The 21,584-nt window shown below is 45.0% G+C and overlaps 1 protein-coding gene across 3 annotated transcripts in view; it reads left to right on the top strand.

Annotated features, from left to right (window-relative positions):
- ZNRF3 (zinc and ring finger 3) overlaps positions 1-21,584 on the top strand; it is a 183,194-nt gene that overhangs the window by 104,634 nt on the left and 56,976 nt on the right. The window lies entirely within an intron of this gene.

The following is a 21,584-nucleotide window of genomic DNA, read 5'->3' as shown; positions in this document are numbered from 1 at the left end:
GCAGATAATCCACCAGCAAGCGACCCCTGCCCCATGCTGCGGAGGAAGGCGAAAAACCTCCAGGGCCACTGCCAATCTACCCTGGAGGAAAATTCCTTCCTGACCCCAAATATGGCGATCAACTGAACCCCGAGCATGCGGGCAAGACTCTCCAGCCAGACCCTCTGGAAAAGGCTAACAATATCCCAACATTGACCCTTTGTACTAATTACCAGTGTGGCACGTTATTGACCTATTGACTAAACCCGTTATCCTATCATACCATCCCCTCCATAAACTTATCCAGCTTAATCTTAAAGTCATGGAGGTCCTTCGCCCCCACTGTTTCCCTCGGTAGGCTGTTCCAGAATTGCACTCCTCTGATGGTTAGAAACCTTCGTCTAATTTCAAGCCTAAATTTCCCGACTGACAATTTATATCCGTTTGTCCTCGTGTCCACATTAGCACTGAGCTGAAATAATTCCTCTCCTTCCCTGGTATTTATCCCTCTGATATATTTAAAGAGTGCAATCATATCTCCTCTTATCCTTCTTTTGGTTAAGGAAAACAAACCGAGCTCCTCAAGTCTCCTTTCATACGACAGGCTTTCCATTCCTCGGATCATTCTAGTGGCCCTTCTTTGTACCCGTTCCAGTTTGAATTCATCCTTCTTAAACATGGGAGACCAAAACTGCACACAGTACTCCAAATGAGGTCTCACCAACGCCTTATATAACGGGACTAGCACCTCCTTATCTCTACTAGAAATACCTCGCCTAATGCATCCCAAGACCGCATTAGCTTTTTTAACGGCCACATCACATTGCCTACTCATAGTCATCCTACGATCAACCAGGACTCCTAGGTCCTTCTCCTCCTCCGTTACTTCCAACTGGTGTGTCCCCAGCTTATAACTGAAATTCTTGTTAGTCATCCCTAAATGCATAACCTTACACTTCTCATTATTGAATTTCATCCTGTTACTAATACTCCAGTTTACAAGGTCATCCAAATCTCCCTGGAGGATATCCCAATCCTTTTCCGAATTGGCAATACCTCCCAACTTGGTGTCATCCGCAAACTTTATCAGCCCACTCCTACTTTTGGTTCCGAGGTCAGCGATAAATAGATTAAATAAAATCAGACCCAAAACCGAACCTTGAGGAACTCCACTGGTAACCCCCCTCCAACCCGACAGATCACCCTTCAATACGACCCTCTGCAGTCTCCCCTTTAACCAGCTCCTTATCCACCTCGGGATTTTCATTTCGATCCCCATCTTTTCCAATTTAACCAGTAATTCCTCATGCGGTACCGTATCAAACGCCTTACTGAAATCAAGATATATTAGATCCACCGCATTTTCCTTGTCTAAAAAATCTGTTACTTTCTCAAAGAAGGAGATCAGGTTGGTTTGGCACGATCTACCTTTCGTAAAACCATGCTGTAATTTGTCCCAGTTGCCATCGGCCTCAAGGTCCGTAACTACTCTCTCCTTTAAAATTTTTTCCATGACTTTGCATACTACAGATGTTAAACTAACAGGCCTGTAGTTACCTGCGTCACTTTTTTTCCCCTTCTTGAATATAGGAACTACATTAGCTAATCTCCAGTCAAACGGTACAACCCCCGAGTTTAGAGATTTATTAAAAATCATCGCTAACGGGCTTGCAATTTCACTCGCCAATTCCCTTAATATTCTAGGATGAAGATTATCCGGGCCCCCTGATGAACAGCTTAACGGAAGTAAAAGTTTGGCTTCTACCTCAGATACCGTAATGTCTACCCCCATATCTTCATTCCCATCAGTCCCTCTACCACTATTCCTTAGCCCTTCATTAGCCTCATTAAAGACCGAGGCAAAATATTTGTTTAGCTATTGTGCCATGCCAAGATTATCCCTAATCTCCACTCCGTTTAAAGTTTTAAGCGGTCCCACTTCTTCCTTCTTGGTTTTCTTCCTATTTATATGGCTAAAAAACCTTTTGCTATTGGTTTTAATCCCCTTCGCTAGGTCCATCTCCACCCGGCTCTTTGCCTTTCTCACTGCTTCCCTACACCCTCTGACCTCAATAAGGTAGGTTTCTTTGCTGATCCCTCCCATTTTCCAGTCCTTGTACGCTTTCTGTTTTTTCTTAATCACCCCTCTGAGACGCTTGCTCATCCAGCTCGGTCTAAAACTGCTACCTACGAACCGTTTTCCCTTTCTCGGGATACAGGCCTCTGACAGCTCCTGCAACTTCAACCTGAAGTAACCCCAGGCGTCTTCCGCCTTTAGATCCCTAAATATGTTAGTCCAATCCACTTTGCTAACTAGTCACCTTAATTTAGTAAAGTTAGCCCTTTTGAAATCGTAAACCTTAGTCTCAGATGCAATTTTGTTTATCCTTCCATTTATTTTGAAACGAATTAGCTCATGATCACTCAAGCCAAGGTTGTCCCCTACAACTATTTCCTCAACAAGGTCCTCGTTACTCACCAAAATCAGATCTAAAATGGCATCCCCCCTCGTCGGTTCAGCAACTACTTGATGAAGGAATTCATCAGCTATCACGTCTAGGAAAAGCTGAGCCCTATTATTATTACTAGCATTTGTTTCCCAATCTATATCCGGGAAGTTAGTCTCCCATGATCATACAGTTCCTATTAGTATTTACCTCCTTAAAAACATTAAAGAGCTCTCTATCCATATCCAGGCTAGATCCCGGCGGTCTATAGCACACCCCAATCACTATCCCAGGGGACGCTCTAGTAGTTTTCTTCCCCAGTGTCACCATTGCCCAAACAGACTCCGTATTATCCATTGCATTGCTAGTTATTTCGTTACATTTCACCTCATTATTGACATACAATGCTACTCCCCCACCTTTACCTTTGTTTCGGTCTTTCCTAAACAGCACATACCCTTCCGTACCTGTACTCCAGTCATGGCTACCGTTCCACCATGTTTCGGTTATTCCTACGATATCCGGTTTCAATTCTCGGATCAGGAGCTCCAGTTCCTCCATTTTGTTACCTAAGCTTCTCGCATTGGTGAACAAACATCCTAATTTTTGCTGTTATCAACCAATCTATCTAGTGATGTATTGTGGAACGTGTTTCTCTGAAGTTTAATTATTTCCTGAATACGCTCTAAAGGCTTATCTACACATGGAAATTTATCAGAATAGCTATTCAGGAATGATTATTTCAGTATAAGCCCCCATGGGGATCTTTTGAAAGTTATCGGTAAATTTCCATGAGTAGATAAGTCTTAAGACTGCCTTGGAGAGGAGTCTGCCCCATACTTTTATGTCCTTGCTGTTGGTTGTTTATATTATTGGTGCCTAGGAGCCCTAGTCATGGACCAGGAGACCCTGTTGTGCTAGATGCTGTACAGATATGGAATGACGACTGTTCCTGCCCCAAGGTGCTTACAGTCAAAGACGAGACAACAGATGGCTATAGATAGAGTACAAGTAAGCAGTAAGACTGGTCAGGATGTTAAGTAGTGGTTGCTGCATCCTCAGAGGTTTTAACCACTAAGGTTTTTAGGTATTATGGCAAAGAAGAGATTTGAAGAGGGATTTGAATGTGGGTAATGAGGCAGCTTTGCAGATGTTTATGGGGAGCATGGGCAGTGAAGGCTGATTGGATGTGAGCATCAACAATGAGGGATGATGATAGGCTGGGTGGGGATTGACAGTAAAGGCCTTGAAACAGTATACAAGTAGCTTGTTTGATGTGATAGACAAGGTGGAGCCAGTGGGTGGGGTGACAGTTTTCTTAGTCTGCTGCTTTGACAATCTTTACAGCAGCATTTTGAAGGGATATGGGTGGGGCAAGACTGCATTTCAAGGACAGAGAAGGATGTTGCAGTGATTGATGTGAGATGAAAGCTTGGATGAGAATTTTCGCTGTGTGGATGTCTGGGAAAGGCCATATCCTAGAGAAGTTTTGTAGGAAAAAACAGCAAGATTTAGATTGAGGCTGGATGTGAGGACCTACAGAGAGTTGACAACCAGGTTACGGGCCTGAATCACAGGCAGGATGGTGGTGGTGGTTGCAGTGATGGAGAAAGGAGATAGTGTGGAGGGCTCTAACCACTTCCTACTTTCCAGAGCATAAATTCTTTACAGAACCTTAGGAAAGGTTTTGCACAATATGGGTGTGGAGGCCAAGAATTAATTAATAGAGGTTTGAAGGGATCTTAATGTATGTTAGCTAATTAGCAGAGGTTAAGATGTTACCCTGTATCTGGTGCAGAGTGAATTGTGTGAAAAGTCGTTACGACCTTGTGAATTGCAGTCTTGTTTTCTGTTCTAAGTATTGCAGACAAATAAGATAACGAATAGGCTTATGTATAAACAAATGCAAATGTTTACTTTGACTGTCTGCAAGTATGCTAACCATGGTCTGCTAGAAAGGTATAAAGATTGTTATGATTGTTTACTAATTGAGAGAGATCCGTTCAGGACAAGGGGCAAACCTAGCTCCTGACTCTCTCTCCCTCTTGTGATCACTAGAGTATTATAATAAAGTATTTGTTTCTGCTGCACCTAAACATAAAAGTGAGAACTGAGTTTTTCTTCGACATGGGCAAGAGGGGAAATAAGTTACACGAGAATTTGAAGTGAGTGCCAAGTGTGGAATTTCGAAGAATAAATTTCAGGTGGTGCTGCCCTCACCCTAACAGCCTGGTGATCATCTGGAGAGTGCAGCAAAGTGTTCTGCAGTGAACTTCTCTGCTCTGATTGCTGAAGACCTACAGCCTCTAAGAAAATAAAGTGGTTGGTTAAACACTGATTCCAGTGGTCTATCACCTGCCAGGGACTATTAGTGCTGAAGGATCTCAGTTTGGCAGCTTGTGGCTGTGGCCTCTTGGGAAAGTTTAAGTCTGGTTGAGAAGAAGAAACACTGTGTGCTAAAGAAGCATAATGGTATTTAGAACAAAGTGACTCAGTACATTTAATGAGAAGCATTTTCTATTCTTCTCAGTCCCACTCGAATCTTTTTCTGGTCTATGAAAAGTAGGTGGAGACAGTTTGGGTGGAGACAGTTTTCTATGGATGGATAGAAAATACAAGCCTTTAATCTAGTAACAATGTCTTTAAGAGAAGATCCTGGGTTTGTTCATTTGGAGGCTGGTAATACCATGAAATCCTACCCTAGCAAACTGGGGAAGAGGACAAAAGGACGGAAGTTTTCCCTTTTAATCTCCAGGACTTTTCTGAGGAGATAAAGTTACAGAGTAAAAAGTCCCTCCCTCCTTCCCAGTTCACTGTTTGTCTGCTGTGTAACAGTAACCCACTTAAAACTGCACGGCTCCTTTTGAAGTTAATTTAAACCCTCAACAGTGTGTACTGATATTGTAACCTTGGATAAAAGCACCACCCAGCTGTGGTTTCAGTTTTGCCCTTTTAGATGTGTGGAAAGTGCCCCAGTATAGTTCAAGGATTTTGTGCTGGATACTTCTTAAAGAGATGGGCTATGATTTCAAAGCTTGATTGATACAGTGTATACCAGGGGACTGTTTCTCTATTTCTCTAGATATTTAACATAGATTTTTTTCTTTTTCACTAACCAGAGAAAGCAGCTATTATAGCCAAGCTTGGTGGATTTGGAACAGTTTTCAAACTCCATTTTTATTCATATTGGAAAGACAAAACTGTGTAAGCTGAACCCTTTGGGGTTGGTGAGCTTTGAGCATGTTGAGGTAGCTGAGTTTGTTTTCAAGGTTTTTTGGCCAGATTGTTGGTGGGTGGGTGTGGGTGTTTCCTCTATCTTTTCCGCCAGCTCCTTTTCCTTGCTTTATATTTGAATGGAGTGGCTTTCTGTGGGTCCGATGCTTAGTTTAAGGCTTGGTTCCTCCTGCAGAAATCGACATCCCAGCCCCTTAAAGGGAGTAATTTGACCTGCTCATCCACATGAACTAGGCATCGTTGTGGACAGCTCAGTGAAAACCTCTGACTGTGCAGTGGTAAGCCAACAAGTAAACAATGTTAAAATGAACAAAATGGAATAGGGTTCAGTACTGGCCACCCAATTTTTGAGACAACCTTCTAGGTGATTCAGAGATGGGCTAATGAAAATAGACCTGGGAAAACTTCTTTGTTGGAGATTGCTATTGTTTAACACTTATCCTGCAGAAGTGAGTCCTCCAGTAGGCCAGGGCCCCACTATGTAGGGCATTGTAAATGATCAGCCCTGCCTCAAAATGTTTATAAACTAATAGACGAGACAGAACACACATCTGAGACCAACAAGGGGATGAGCGGGAGGGATGGGGTAACAAAAATAATAGGATATTACTTTTAGCACAGGCAAGTGCTGTGTGCAATTCTTAACTTACTGTGTAATTCATTAACTGTAAACACAACTTGCCACCTGTCCTGCTGTTCTCAGATTGCAGTTTTCTGTGTGTGTTCTGGCAGAGATGAGTTTTGAGGAATGGCTTGAAGGAGGATCAAGTAGTGGCCTTCTGGATTTTGACTGGGAGTCTTTCCTGTGCATACAGGCAGCAAGGGAAAGGGAATGAATGTTTATATAGGAAACATCTGCATACTATCTGAAAACTGGGATATTAGGTTGAGAAAGAAGACAAATAGAAAGGGACATACATGTGTACAATATAGCGAATAGTGTACAGAAAGTAAGTTGGGCATTCTGACTTCCTATCCCATAGTAATAGAAAAAGAGACATTAAATGGAGCATATTTAAAACTGATAGAAGGAAAGAAAATGCTCTTAAAATTAGTGCATGAATTAACCTGTGGAACTCATTGCCGCAACAGAGGTAATGAACGTAGGATTGGAAAAAGGATTAGATATTTTATATGAATAACAAGGATATTGATCCCTACATTGGATAGGGTATCAAAATTCAGAAGGAATTTAAACTCTGCTTCAAGAGTTAACCCAAAGACTTATTTCTTAATTGTCCACTGTGGGAGAGGGGAAGGGCACACACAGGGATGTAGTCACTGCATGCAGCAGTAATGACCCTGCTTCTGTGGAAGGGGAGGCTACCCTGGTGATGTACAGCCAATTCAGCACATCCTCCAAGGCAGTTGGTAGCAGGCTATGAAGGTGGAGACTACAACCTCATGACTTACTGGAATATACTGATGATTCCTGTGTTGGAACAGCTTCTTGCTCCAGCAACACAGACCCTGCTGCTACAGCCCCAACCAACACCAGCCTTGTCTTAGATAACAGTACCGCTGCATGGAGTGAGTGACTGAATTCCTCATCCATCAACACATGGGCTGCCTCCAGAGCTGGATGCCTCCATGGTGAAACAGGCAATCTGTGTTCTTCACCTAGTCAGAATAGATTGTTAAAGGGGTGTGATACACTCTCAGGGTCCTTAGAAAACAGGAGCTTTGACCTGTCTTAAGGAAGCAGACAAAGAAACTTCATGCCTAGGAGTCCCACTTTTTTCCATCACACTGAACCCATCCTTCCCTGACATTAAAGCCTAACCAGTGATGCCAAGGGAACCTAAAGGGGAAATATGACCCTAGGCCTGATACTGACTTCAAATGGGAATACCGTATCTCTTTAGTGATGGGAAATGCCTGACTCTCAAGCCTTGGATCTGCACGAAAGTCCAAAGACACCAGTGATGGTGCCCAGGTGTAGTGTGAACATCCAGAGTGGCCAGAGGTGGTGAAAAGAGTGGGGGTGTGTGTGTGTTTTCTCTCAGTTTAAGAAGGAGCTGTACTTCGTTTTTCATTATTTGTTAGGAAGACTGCTCTGGAATAAATTAGATAGGGACGGAAAATCCAAATCAGACTGCAATTCCAAAGACCCTGAAAAGATTTCTTGTCCAGTTCTAGGGACAACTCAAAATGGATATTTAGTAGAAACTGATCCAGCTCCCCCTAAAAGAAATGAGATCCCAGAAACCAGAGTCCAGAAAAGGTCTTCAAACTGGAGTAGATGTGGGTCATAGAACGCATCGAAAGTGCAGTAGTGTGGAGTACAAAGAAGGTGGTCATGCAAGCCTCTTGGTTCTGAAAGTGAAATTCTATCCCTTCATGATGACCTGTAATACACAGTTCCATATCCCTGTCAGATGTCTTTCTCTGCATTCCGGCTACAACTGGAGGCACCTCCAGTGTGTGGAGATGGACTGCAGTCTCTCTGCCTTCTCCTAGATGGCTTTCTACAGGAACATTCATTTATGAAAGTCTCCTGATTCCAGTCCCAGACAAGGTCAGAATCATCACCTGAGAAGTTAAAATAATATCAGTAATGTTTTTGACTTGTGCTAGACGACTCATGCTGGTGGTATTGTGAAAACACATCAGTGATTCTGCTTCCACAGGAGGACTGCTAAGGTTCCGATTCCCCTTTCAACTCTTTCTTCCTCCGCTTCAAACTGAGGGTACCAGACTTAATAATTCAATCCTTGGAGCTGTTGACTTGCCTCAGCAAGTTTGAACTGGGATATCACATGTTAAAACTGGAAAGGATCCTCATCACCAGCAGTACTAGAAAACCAGTTGACACAGGGTGTTCTGTCCAAATAGAGACAAGGGAAAAGGAACTCCAGCTGTTCGGAGCTCAGGGTGAGATGGCTTGCTCCACTGCATTTCCAACTAGTAGTGCAGCATAAGCATGTTTTAGTCCTTATGACAACAGCATTGTAATTGCATACTTGAATAAAGGGGAGGAGAAGGCTTATTCCTCTTGAAAAAGAGTCCCACAAGCTGCTTAACTAGGTGGAAAATCACATCATTCTATCTGGACCCCATGTCCAGGGAAAATAAAGGCTCTATACTATAGGAAATTTAATCCTTTTGAAGGACTTCCATGTTGAGACCTAATAGGGAGACTGAGAAATTTTTGTAAGGCAAAGATTCAGAAGTGAAGGCAATATATACTACCCCACAAATGACCTGTTTAAAAGCTTTCTGTGTATTCCATTCTTGGCAAAGACTAATAGGAATATTATTGGAAGAAGCCACAGAGATCAGATGAAGATTGGTGTACCCCAGTCACATTGATTCCTGACCACGTAACACAGTGACCAGTTTTGCATCAAGATCCCTGTTACAGAATGTACTGGGCCCTTTAAGAGGGAATTGCTCCAGCACACCTCTGATTTGTTAACAGCCTTGATGGAGCCTGACAGAGGATAGGTGTCCTCAATAAAGAGCCAGAGGGGAACAGGAAACAGGGAGAGGTAGCATAGGAAAAGAGTAGAGAGTGAGGATGCAGGGAAGACGCTGGCACCAAGAGAGTTTGGAAACCAGAATCAGAAGGTTGAGCCCCAGCCAGGCAACCCCTGGGAGTGGCAGTTGAAGCAGAGAGGGAAGACAGATGCCCCAGGAAGGAGGGGTTGGGCCAGGCTCAGTATAAAATGGTGTGTAAATCAGAAAGGACCAGGGAGAAGAGCAGCCCAAGCCCCAGAAGGAGGGCTGTGGAGTTCTTAGTCAAGATGGAAGAGGGTTGGGCCTAGAAGGTCACTTAAGACTGCATGTAATATTAAATAACTGGGCCTCACCCAGAAGGGTTAATATTATTTGAAATCTGTGGACTGTGCAGTTCTTAAGGGGCCCTAAGAAGGGGGAAAGGGAGGCAGGGTGCTGCAGAGTGACCGCCGCCCAACCGGGAGCACTCAGGAGATGGCTGACTGCTTAACAGCTTGGAAATTCTAAGGAAGGGACATAAACTCCTTGAGATAATCAGAGGTAGACATTCTACTCTCATTCAGTAAAGAGCCCACCAATATCTCCTTTGGGGCAGTATAGACAAAAATTAGCTATAGAGCTGTGAATGATGCACCTGAGCATCCCGGGCCAAAGTTATGCTTGTGACAGGATAGCAGTGGAGTTAAAGGCCAACACTCAAGAAGTGAGTTCTAGAAATTGTCCTTGTTATCTACTGCAGAAGGCCAGGTTGATAATGAAACTCCATTACGTTACCAGATTCCTCCGAGCCATACAGCCGTTATGCCTACCAGTGATTCAGATTCCCTGCAAGATGCTAGACCTGTGTGCACCACAGGGCCGTAACCAGGGTGGGTGAGCGGGGCAGCTGCCCAAGGCGCAAAGCCACAGGGGTGTAAATATGCTTGCTTGGCCAGGCACTAAAATACCTCGTTACGGCTCAAGTTGTGTAAGGGTGTGGGCATCCATCTTTTGTAACTCTGTGCTCAGTCTCTTCATTTTCTCACTTTTAAGGTGCTTTGCTCTAATGCCAGCTCAGAGAGTATTGTCAATAGGAACACTGTTAATAGAGTCAGATTAGGATAGAAAGAAGTTCTGAGGCCAGACCCACACCTTCATGCCAAAGATCAGCTAACTCATCAGAAGTAATTAGTGTATCTTTCTGTCAGAATCTGAAGTATTCTTAGTGATGGAGTGGTACACTTGGCATGTCAGGAGAACAACTTGCCTCAAGAGGACTGAACACTACAGAAAAGTTAATTGCACTCGTAGTGCTTTACCAGCCAGCAGTCAAGCAAGCGTGCCTCCAAGGCCCTCACAGCAAGATGGTTCAGCACATACATAGTGGAAGCCTGTGCAGTGACTCAGCCTCAGCTAGGCTGTGCCTACTATGGGGAGAGTTAGAGGCAAACAAACTCAGCCTTTAATCTTAAATTTTTAAACTTTATAAAGGAAAAACCGAGACACTTGGCAGGTACAATAAAATAAAGTAACATAAAATACTTGATTAGGAAAATAAACTGTAAATTACAATTACAGTGAAAGAAGTGTTTCAGTAACGCTGCATCACCTCAAGAGGGAATCAGGTCCTCCTCTCCCTGGTTCCAAAGTCCAGCTTCACCCCTGTTGTCCTGCTTTTGTGTGTCTGGCTTGTGATGCTCCTTTGCTTCAACACTTCAGTGACTGCACCTCTTTCCAACAGGTCCACTGGCAAACAGCTCCTCACCTGCAGGGCCACACCCATTCCTCAGTTGCTCAAACTGTTCCCTCTGTCCACGTTTCAGTGATCACTCTCACCAGTCGTAAGCTCTGTGCCCCTCACCACCAGGCTCCTTGCACACAGACCAGGTTCCTCTAACACGGCTTTCTCTGCCCAAACCCCTTTTCACCCAAGCAGAGTCTTTTTGCTGCCTTCTTCTCTAATACGAACGGCCGTTCTGGGTCAGACCAAAGGTCCATCTAGCCCAGTATCTGTCTAGCGACAGTGGCCAATGCCAGGTGCCCCAGAGGGAGTGGACCTAACAGGCAATGATCAAGTGATCGCTCTCCTGCCATCCATCTCCACCCTCTGACAAACAGAGGCTAGGGACACTATTCCTTACCCATCCTGGCTAGTAGCCATTTATGGACTTAACCACCATGAATTTATTCAGTACTCTTTTAAATGCTGTTATAGTCCTAGCCTTCACAACCTCCTCAAGTAAGGAGTTCCACAAGTTGACTGTGCGCTGCGTGAAGAACTTCCTTTTATTTGTTTTAAACCTGCTGCCTATTAATTTCATTTGGTGACCCCTAGTTCTTGTATTATGGGAATAGTCTTCCAACTGGCCCTTTGGGCAGATTCCGAGCCCCCTCCCCAGCTGGAGCTGGCCTTATTGGCCATCTCTCCCCCCAGGACAGCATTCTGTGTCACTACACCACAACTGTAGCAGCTGCTAGGACCAGGGCCACAGTTTCTAAATCTTCAAGGCCAGATGAGCCACTTCACCTAAGAGCATTACCACTCAGTCCACCAAGTGGACAAAGAGAATTAGATACTTCGTATGAAGAAATGTGCAAGGAGGTCACTTGATTATCCGCGTATTCGACACACTACAAAGTATTCATTCTGTCACATCGGGATGTAGCGTGTGTGGTAGGAGAGTCTTCTAGAATGTGGTGCCTCAGAAATCCAGTAGCCTGCTTTTATTGACGTGATGTTCTGAGAATCAGTCGTTCCCATTGACTTTTGATAGTGTTTTGTGTTCTGCCCTTCTGAAAATTAGGCTACTGTATATTGTGTATTAGTATCATCTTCTCCCCAGAAGGCTTTGACAGCTGTGAACCATCCCACTGTTTTAATTATAAAAAAAAATAAAAAAAAAATCAATGGAACTTTTTGATTTTTGCCTAAATTTCCTTTTTTGGACCCTTCATGCCCTAGAACATGTCCCTACTCCAGAGAATTTACTGAGTCCAGAGCTAAGATGCATTTCTTCAGGCCTATTGTCAGTAGTTGAAGGCTCTTTTAAAGATGGGTATTCAATATTACCTGTTTTTAGTTACTGATATCTCAGAAAAAGATTTGAGTTCTTCTGGATCAGGGTTCTAACAGATAAAGTACAAAATGGGGTTCTAGTTGGTGTCTGCTATTGACCCTAAATCACACCTAGGGAACAGGATCGCCATTTATAATGCACCTATTTATAATGTCTGGGGGGGGGGAGTTATCATGGGAAGACGTCAATCTGAGTGACACAGGCTGGTGGCCTCATGCTGTCAGTACTAAAACATCCTCAGAATTTCTAAATATTATAGGAGTTTCCTAACTCAAAAAGTGTTACAGCCAACAAGTGGGAATTCTATATCTTTGGCCTGACAAAGGGCTTGTCTACACAGAGCAGTAATGCGCACTAGATAAATGTGATTTCTTAAAGCACACCTGTGTGTTGCACTGACCAATGTAGATACCCCTGCAGCTCTGAACTAATGGATCCCTAGTGTGCCTTAATGTAGTGCTGTTTACTATGTAAATGTGTACTAGGGACCTTTTTAACTTGCACTAGAAGGGTCTATACAGGCCAGTTAGCATGCATGGGAGATGCTATGGCTGTATATCTTTCTTACACTGAGAACTTTTTTTTTAAAACAGGTTTTGTATTTAATTTACACATTATCATGGTTAGTTCTCATGCTGTCACTTGGACAACATAGAGGCCCTCAAATGCATTATGCGCCTCCCTAATGTTCTGTCCTTCATGACAGGTTGCCTGTGATGGACAGGAGTGTGACGATGTCCAGCCATTATATTTTTTAGACTGGGAGGTCTTTTCCTGCTTATATACTCTTGAGGTGAATTTTATCAGGCCCTGCCAACATCAATACATCTAGCTTATCTAAATATTCTTTAACCAGTTCTTTCCCTGTTCTTTTCCTTCCCCCTTGTTGTTAATGTTTGGTTAAGCATCTGGTCACAGTTGTGTGTGTGCGTGCTTTTTTTAATCTTTTTTTATTTTTATTTTTTAGCATGAAGACTAAAGCAAAATAGGCATTAAACACTTATGACTTATTGGTGTAATTTGTTATTAGCTCTCCTTCCCTGTTGAGGAGTCCAATTTCTTGCCACAGCCTCATCTAGGGCAGAGTGGGGGTGAGAGGAGAGATCTCCATGAGAGAAGGCAGCTGCAGAAGCCTCATCAGATGGAGGGATCCAGGTCTTTGTGAGCACCAGGAGCTTGCAGGAACAAGATATGAACAGGTTACAGAAGGCTGTGGCCCTTTTTAGAGAGAAGTGAGTATTCCAGAGGCAGCAAGACAAAGGGAGTGTGTCGTAGGGTAAATACACCCCCTCATGGGGTGTCAGGTCAGGGTCAAGGTACCTACACTCCTGTGCAGGGCAGTATGGCCTAATGGCCAGAGTCAATAGGGCTACCCTTCTATGCAGGGCAGTGTGACCTAATGATCAAAAAATGTTTAACTGGGACAGCTCTACCATTAATTTGAGACATTGGTCCCCTGGTCAATTATTATCTTCCTGGGTATTCCTACCCAGGTGAAAATTTTTAGGAGCGCGGCAGCTATTATGGGGGCCATGGCCATCTGCAATGACATGGCCTTGGGGTATGGGGCACATAATCTACCACTGAGGATATACTGGCACCCAACCCACTCTTCTCCAGAGGCCCCATCAGGTCCATACCAATCCACTCAAAGTGGACCCCAACTACAGGCAGTGGTATCAGGGGGGTGCCTTAGGCACCCCCTTTGGGTTTGCATGTTGGTGCTCAGGGCAGGAGGTGCAGAAGTCCCAAACTTCACCTTAGATACCTGACCAGAAATTCTCCCTGCCACCTCTTGCAGGGTCTTCTGACTCCCCGAGTGTCCTGCCCAGGGCATTGAGTGCATTAGGCATAGTAAGCTGTGCTGGAACCTCTGCAGGACCAGCCATTGCGGGAATTCTTTCTGAGTTTGAGGTTCCTTAGCCAGCTGGCAGAGGCAATCATCATGCAGCTCGAATTGGGGTGCTTGAGGTGGATGGAGGGACCTTTTCCCGAGCCGTCCGGGCCTTTGTTGCCCAGTAGCTCCCTGCCATTCACCCACAGGGACACCAGGAGTGTAGCTGGGCCCTTTTTCTTGCCTGGAGGCTGGCCACCGACATTTGGCCATAGCTACAATGGCCAGGGCCCCCCGGCCAGTGGTTCCAATCTCAAGACAGCAGGTCCCTCCAGGCAGATCCACCCCCCACACACCCCTGGTGTTCCAGCCTCCTTGCTGGTGTTCATACAGTTGCTGATGGCCTGGGTTGGTCCCGAGGACTCCCGATCTCGGAACTGCGTGCCCCCCCCCCCAATCCACCAGTTGACCCCAGCTCCCTCGGCTCTCCAGATTATGGACTCACGCCTCAGACCCTTTGGCATTCAGGTATTCCTCCATTAAGGAAATGGCCTCTGCGAGGGTAGCTAGGCAATGTCCCTGGACCCACTCCTTCCCCCTCACTAGGGAGGATCTGGGTGAATTGCTCCAGTGTGACAGTTTCCTCCACTTGGGCCCCGATCAGCTCATTGCACCAGGGCAGGTGAGGTGGTTGGTCGCAGCAGCGTCACCATCTTCTGTACCAGGCATTCCTGCTGCTGGGCGGCCATCTCCCATACCAGCTGCTGCCACTGCTCTTGTTGCTCTGGGCCAGCTGCTGCTGCATGGCCATCTGTTGTAGCAGCTACGCCTGATACTGCTCCTGCACTGCCTGTTGCTGACTTTCCAGTAGCCATTTCAAAACTTTTTCTGTCTCCATCTTTAACAAACCAGAATGCGGGGTGGGAAGGTTTTGTCTCTGGCCCTCTTTGGTGTGGAACTTTCAGCAGGTTCTGATTTGTTGCCTGTGTTCTCTGCCAGTTGTCATAGGGTGAGTACGTCCTATCATGGGGTGTTGGTGTCGGGGTCAAGGTGGTTGCCCTTAAGCACAAGGCAGAATGGCCTAGTGGTCAGAGTCAGTAGGGCTGGCCAGGGAACCCTCACTGTTTAGGGTCCCACAGCTTCCTGGCTGGGGCAAGTCAGCAACAAGCTTGCACCTTGTGGCCAAATGCGAGCATGCCACCACCCAGTGGTGGGGCTGGCAGCCAGGGGTGGGAACCCGCGCCCACCCTACTCCACCATGTCCCAGCCAAGGGCTCTATCAGTGGTGAGTGGTCCCGTCACTGGGTCAGGTCAGTAGGATCATAACAAAACACAGAGTCTGCTCCCGGTACCCCCTTGGATCAATGTCTGGTTCCACTGGACGACTTCTTATCCTGTCTTCCTGCTCCATAGTGTGCAGGTCCTCAGTCTCCTTGGGGTGCTAGGCAGGCAAGATTTCCAGTGACGACTTTCCCCCATGGGCCTCAACAGAGAGCTGGGTACTCACCGGGGTCTTGGTGTGGCTGGTTTCTGTGACATGGGGCTCTGATAGCTTCTGGGCAGGTGCCTGCAACACATGTCTGCTCTCCTTCCCAGTCAGCCCAGTCTGAGTTGGGCTACCCTCTTTTTTTTTTTTTAATGGTCTGCCTCCAGTTGGAGCATGCCCGGCAAGGGCAAGAGGGCATGGCCTCTTGGCCTACAGAGTATGGTTAACCCTGCAGGGACACAGCGGGGTAAGTACACCCCATCACCGAAGGAGATGGGCATGAGGTTAGGAATCCTGGCACAAGAGGGGTGACGGGCAGATATGAGAGGTGTAGAGGATGCGGATGGAGGGAAGGCCAGAGTTGGGCCAGTTGTCAACTAGATGCTAGGAGAAGGAATATGGGATCTGGATTTGTGCTTGTGTTGGTGGGAAGGCGATTGGGGTGGAGAAGGGAAGAGCACTAGGTAGAGCTGGTGGAAACTGTTGATAAGCAAGTGGAACTGGAGCCAAGGGGGGATGGATGGAGGGAGGAGGAGAGTACACACTACAATGCAGAAGACGGGTTTGAGGAGACCTATGAGTGAGTGGCAGATGGGACAAGATTTAGACAGCATAAACGGGAACTCATAAAATCAGTGGAAATTAGTTGAGCAGTCAAGTGAGAGGTGAGTCACCGTGGTGAAGGATAGTTATGAGATGCTCAAATGACAGCTGAGTGAAAGCAGGAGCTGAAAGATGTGACAAAGGGGTGTTGGATGCATCTGAGGACTCAGAAGCAAGAGGCAAAGAGGATGGTGGAGAAGTGAGGGAAAGTTAGAAATTACCAATCATGAAGTACTTTTTTTTTTTTTTTTTTAATTTCAATGTATCATTAAGGTTAAAACGTACAGTAAGATACTAGGGTGATCATCATATAAAACCCTATAAATAAAAATACCCTCACTTTGTTTCTATAGATATTATCACTGCTATAGCAGCAGCAAACTTTTTTTTTAAGAGTTTTTAGATGCCTTGGTATCTATGATTGTGTGGTTTATAGATCTCTGTAAGATGCCACCAGTGGTGCAAACACATTAAAAACTCTGTGCAGCAGGGAGGCAACCAGGAATTAAGAATCATAGACTATCAGGGTTGGAAGGGACCTCAGGAGGTCATCTAGTCCAACCCCCTACTCAAAGCAGGACCAATCCCCAACTAAATCATCCCAGCCAGGACTTCATCAAGCCTGACCTTAAAAACCTCTAAGGAAGGAGATTCCACAACCTGCCTAGGTAACCCATTCCAGTGCTTCACCACCCTCCTAGTGAAAAAGTTTTTCTTAATATCCAACCTAAACTTCTCCCACTGTAACTTGAGACCATTACTCCTTGTTCTGTCATCTGGTACCACCGAGAACAGTTAGATCCATCCTCTTTGGTAGTTGAAAGCAGCTATCAAATCCCCCCTCATTCTTCTCTTCTGCAGACTAAACAATCCCAATTCCCTCAGCCTCTCCTCATAAGTCATGTGCTCTAGCCCCCTAATAACTTTTGTTGCCCTCTGCTGGACTTTTTTTTCCCCAATTTTTCCACATCCTTGTAGTCTGGGGCCCAAAAATGGACACACGACTCCTTGATGAGGCCTCACCAATGCCCAATAGGGGGGAATGATCACATCCCTCGATCTGCTGGCAATGCCCCTACTTATACAGCCCAAAATGCTGTTAGCCTTCTTGGCAACAAGGGCACACTGTTGACTCATATCCAGCGTCTCGTCCACTGTAATCCCTAGGTCCTTTTCTGCAGAACTGCTGCCTAGCCATTCGGTCTCTAGTCTGTATCAGTGCATGGGATTCTTCCGTCCTAAGTGCAGGACTCTGCACTTGTCCTTGTTGAACCTCATCAGATTTCTTTTGGCCCAATCCTCTAATTTGTCTAGGTCCTGCTGTATACTATCCTTATCATCCAGCATATCTACCACTCCTTGTAGTTTAATGTCATCTGCAAACTTGCTGAGAGTGCGGTCCACGCCATCCTCCAGATCATTAATGAAGACATTGAACAAAACCAGCCCCAGGACCAACCCTTGGGGCACTCCACTTGATACCGGCTGCCAGCTAGACCTGGAGCCATTGATCACCACGTGTTGAGCTCGATCTAGCCAGCTTTCTATCCACCTTATAGTCCATTCATCCAGCCCATACTTTAACTTGCCAGCAAGAATACTGTGGGAGACGGTATCAAAAGCTTTGCTAAAGTAAAGGAATAACACGTCCACCGCTTTCCCCTCATCCACAGAGCCAGTTGCATTAGCCCTGCTGCATAGGAGGGTAAAATTTGGGGAAACACTCCCTTTCATCCCTCCAGTGTCTGCAGCTTTGGCTGATGGAACGTCAATAGTCTTCCATGCAGATTCCTCTGGATCCCTGCTACATGAAAGCACTGACTGCTGCATTCATCTTCTGGTAAACTGTTTTCTTTCTTCTGTGTAATTTCCCCCCCCCCCCCCCATCTCTCACCTCTCCCCAAAAAAATGTGTAGGGACTGTCACTCCCAGACATATTCTAGTTCTGGGCTTCAGAAGTTCTCATGTCTTCTACTGAAAATATCTCCTAGCTGTATAAACATGTTTACCAGGAGTTCATATTACATGCCCTATTCAGAATAATTTCAACATGCTGTTGTTCCTATAAGTATGTAGCATTTGGGATGCTAGGTTTCTTGATCTCAGTTCGGAGTCAGAATCTGCCCCTTCCAATACCCATGATTTTTGTTTAGTATGGTAACAGTTTCGTCTTGGAGCTGTAGTTAACTTGTCAGTATGCTTTCCATTTACATATAAGAACTGAGAATCTTTTACCACAGCTAGTACCTTGCTGATACCAAATTCTTTCATATTGAAAAATGTCCTGAGACTTCTTTCTAGATTCAAGCAACAAAGAGTCCTGTGGCACCTTATAGACTAACAGATGTATTGGAGCATGAGCTTTCGTGGGTGGATACCCACTTCGTCAGATGCATGTAATGGAAATTTCCAGAGGCAGGTATAAATATGCAGGCCAGAATCAGTCTGGAGATAACGAGGTTAGTTTAATGAGGGAGGATGAGGCCCTCTTCTAGCAGTTGAGGTGTGAACACCAAGGGAGGAGAACTGCCTTTGTAGTTGACTAGCCATTCACAGTCTTTGTTTAATCCTGAGCTGATGGTGTCAAATTTTGCAAGTGAACTGAAGCTCAGCAGTTTCTCTTTGAAGTCTGGTCCTGAACCATCAGCTCAGGATTAAACAAAGACTGTGATAAGGGATTCACCTCTTTCTTCTCCTCCTCCCATTATAAATGTTTTTGTTAGGGAGACACTCCTTGGATATTTTACTCTTCAGAAGATGAGAATCTTCACTATCCCACTAAAAGTCTGTTATATGCTGAAAAATTTGGTGCTTGAGCTCCTGAGTGGCTGCTCTGTCACACCTATAACACATCTCCTGCACTAGGGCTCGCAGCTCCCAACAGTGCATAGATATTCCAGCTACTGTTTGGGGTAGACTTGCTTTGAACTGGCTAACTGACAGGTCTCAAAATTTAACTTGTGAACTGGGGATCGTCACTGAATGGGTGCATTTCTAGTGGTGTCCTGCAAGGATCAGATCATGGCCCTACACTATTCTTCCAAGTCATTGGTAGTGTTAAATAGCTATAGTGTTTGTTTTGCTGTACAGGAAGAGGGTGTAACTATAGCACTATATTCACTCTCAAAAAAAACTTTGTTATTGCAGAGTTAAGGTAGTCAGTGGTATTTTGTGCCCTTCCAGAACATTAAGTTCAGCAAAACACAGACTTCTAAAAACTAGGAAATACAGAGTTACGGTACACACCCATGCAACCTTAACTCTGCCCTGTTGGAGTTGGCTGGAGCCTCTGGGGATTATCTGCATGCACTCCAATTACAATTAATATATTATATGTAGCTGTATGAATAGTGGAGGGATTAGTTGGAGCAGCTTGTCAGAGCTGTGATTTTGTGATATGAGGTGATCTCAGGGGCTGTGCCTCTCGCTAGAAGTGTGTGTGAGCCCTTGTCCCTGACTCCCATGTGTGTGATCAAAGGAAAGAGATGCATAGAGTTATTGGGCTGGAAGGGGCCTTGAAGTCCTTAAGTCCAGCCCCGTGCACTCAGGCAGGACCAGATAAACCTAGACCATCACTGACATGTTTGTCCAACTTGTTCTTAAAAACTTAGTGATGGGGATTCCACAACCTCCCTTGTAAGCGTGTTCCAAAGCTTAACTTTCTTTATAGTTTAGATATTAGGAAAAACTTTCTAAATCTTCCTTGCTGCAGATGAAGCCTGTTACTGCTTGTCCTAGTCTGGTGGATGTGGAGAATAATAGATCACCATCTTCTTTATAACAGCCACTAACATATGTGAGGTACTTAGCCGAGACTTTCAGGGATGTGGTAGAATGGTCCCACACCCAGTCTGACAGCCTCCGTGCTGCTAAGGAGGATGAAAGTCTCGGGGAAGAATAATATCAAGTTGGAGTAGAGGGAAACAATCCTATAGTTGGGATCCGCCCTCCAGATGATGTCATGATATCTTCTCAGACTGACGTGGGAACCCATTGTTAGGAAGAGCCAGGTAATAGTGATGGGGATTTGATTATTAGACTATAGATAGTTGGGTTTGTGATGACTGGGAGAACCATGTGGTAAAATTTGCCTGCAGGGTGTGAAAGTTGCAGATCTCACAAGACATCAAGACAAGCTTATGTGCTGGGGAGGAGTTCAGGTACATGCCATGCAACCTTAACTCTGCCCTCTTTGGGTGACCCCCCAATACACACATTTGCACCTGCCTTTGCATTACAGGAGCTATCTCTTTCAAATGACCTGGGACCATCAGCTTGTGTATTATCTGACCTGTGTTAACTGCCGGGATTTTATTTTTATGATCCTGGTTTACACTGTCTAGCTGGGTCTCTTTTCAAATTAGGTAATTAATTGTTTGGGGCAGAGACAGTATCTCAGTACCATACCTAGTACAATGGGCCCCGATCCTAGCCGAGGGGTTTGGGCACTATTGCAATGATAGTGTTTTTGTTTTTGTTTTTTTGGTCTGGGAGTATTTTTCTGTATGTTTGTCAATGCAAATGCTCTGGGTTACTGTTGCCATGCCCCATGGGTATATTCATTCTTCATTGCCCTTTCTCAAGGAGAGGACTGTGCTGGGCTGCTCCCTGTTTGAGGAAAACTCTAGACTGGAATAACATTTTAAGATCAAAGTAATTTCTGATTTGTCTGACACTATCAATCTTCATTTGGAGAGTTTTCCTGCTTTTGGCTTCCTAACTGTTTTGCACCACTGGTTTCTAGTCCATCTGTTACTGGCAAATCTGAGCTCTGTCAAATCACAATTGAGATCAGAAGTGTAAGGACTCCAATAAAAATATTTAGCACTAAAACAGCATTTTCATCTTCAAAGGGGCTTCATAAGTATTAACTCCACCACCAACCACAACAGCACCCCTTAGGAAGAATAGTGGTGGTCTCTTGTTTTGCAGAGGTAGAAAGTGAGCCAGAGTGGTTGGGTGACTGACCCAGGCTGCAGAGGAGTCCAGATGGGAATTTCTAGCACATCACACAATGGGTTCCTGATTCTGATGCAGGTCTTTGGGGGCTACTGTACTGCAAATATTAAATCCTAGTCAGAGCTCAGCACCAGGTTACGATGTTGCCCCCCACAAAACCATACTCTTATGTTCTCTGATCTAGTTATGCAGAGGCCACTGCATTGAAATGGAGAGGATTTTCCACTAGTGTACTCAAACACTCAGTGATTGGCTGCCTCCTCCTTTCAGTCTAGTTGGTGGTGTCTGTTCCAGTCTCAAGATCAGGAGCCTAACTCTAGATGCCTTTAAAAGATGCTTAGTCACCTTTACCTTCTATCTTTAAAGGAAGAGACTGGTCCCTTAATGTATAATGGGACTTATAACCGCAATTTGACGTGATGGGACATCAATGAATTATGGAACTTCTCTCACTTTTTCTGACATGCCACTGTCTGAACAGCAAGCAGATATTTCTCTGTTTAGTGTGTTTTTGACTGATAAATATA

Source organism: Mauremys reevesii, linkage group 18 (assembly GCF_016161935.1).
Source record: "Mauremys reevesii isolate NIE-2019 linkage group 18, ASM1616193v1, whole genome shotgun sequence".
NCBI lineage: Eukaryota > Metazoa > Chordata > Testudines > Geoemydidae > Mauremys > Mauremys reevesii.
This window is presented reverse-complemented; position numbering and strand designations above follow the sequence as displayed.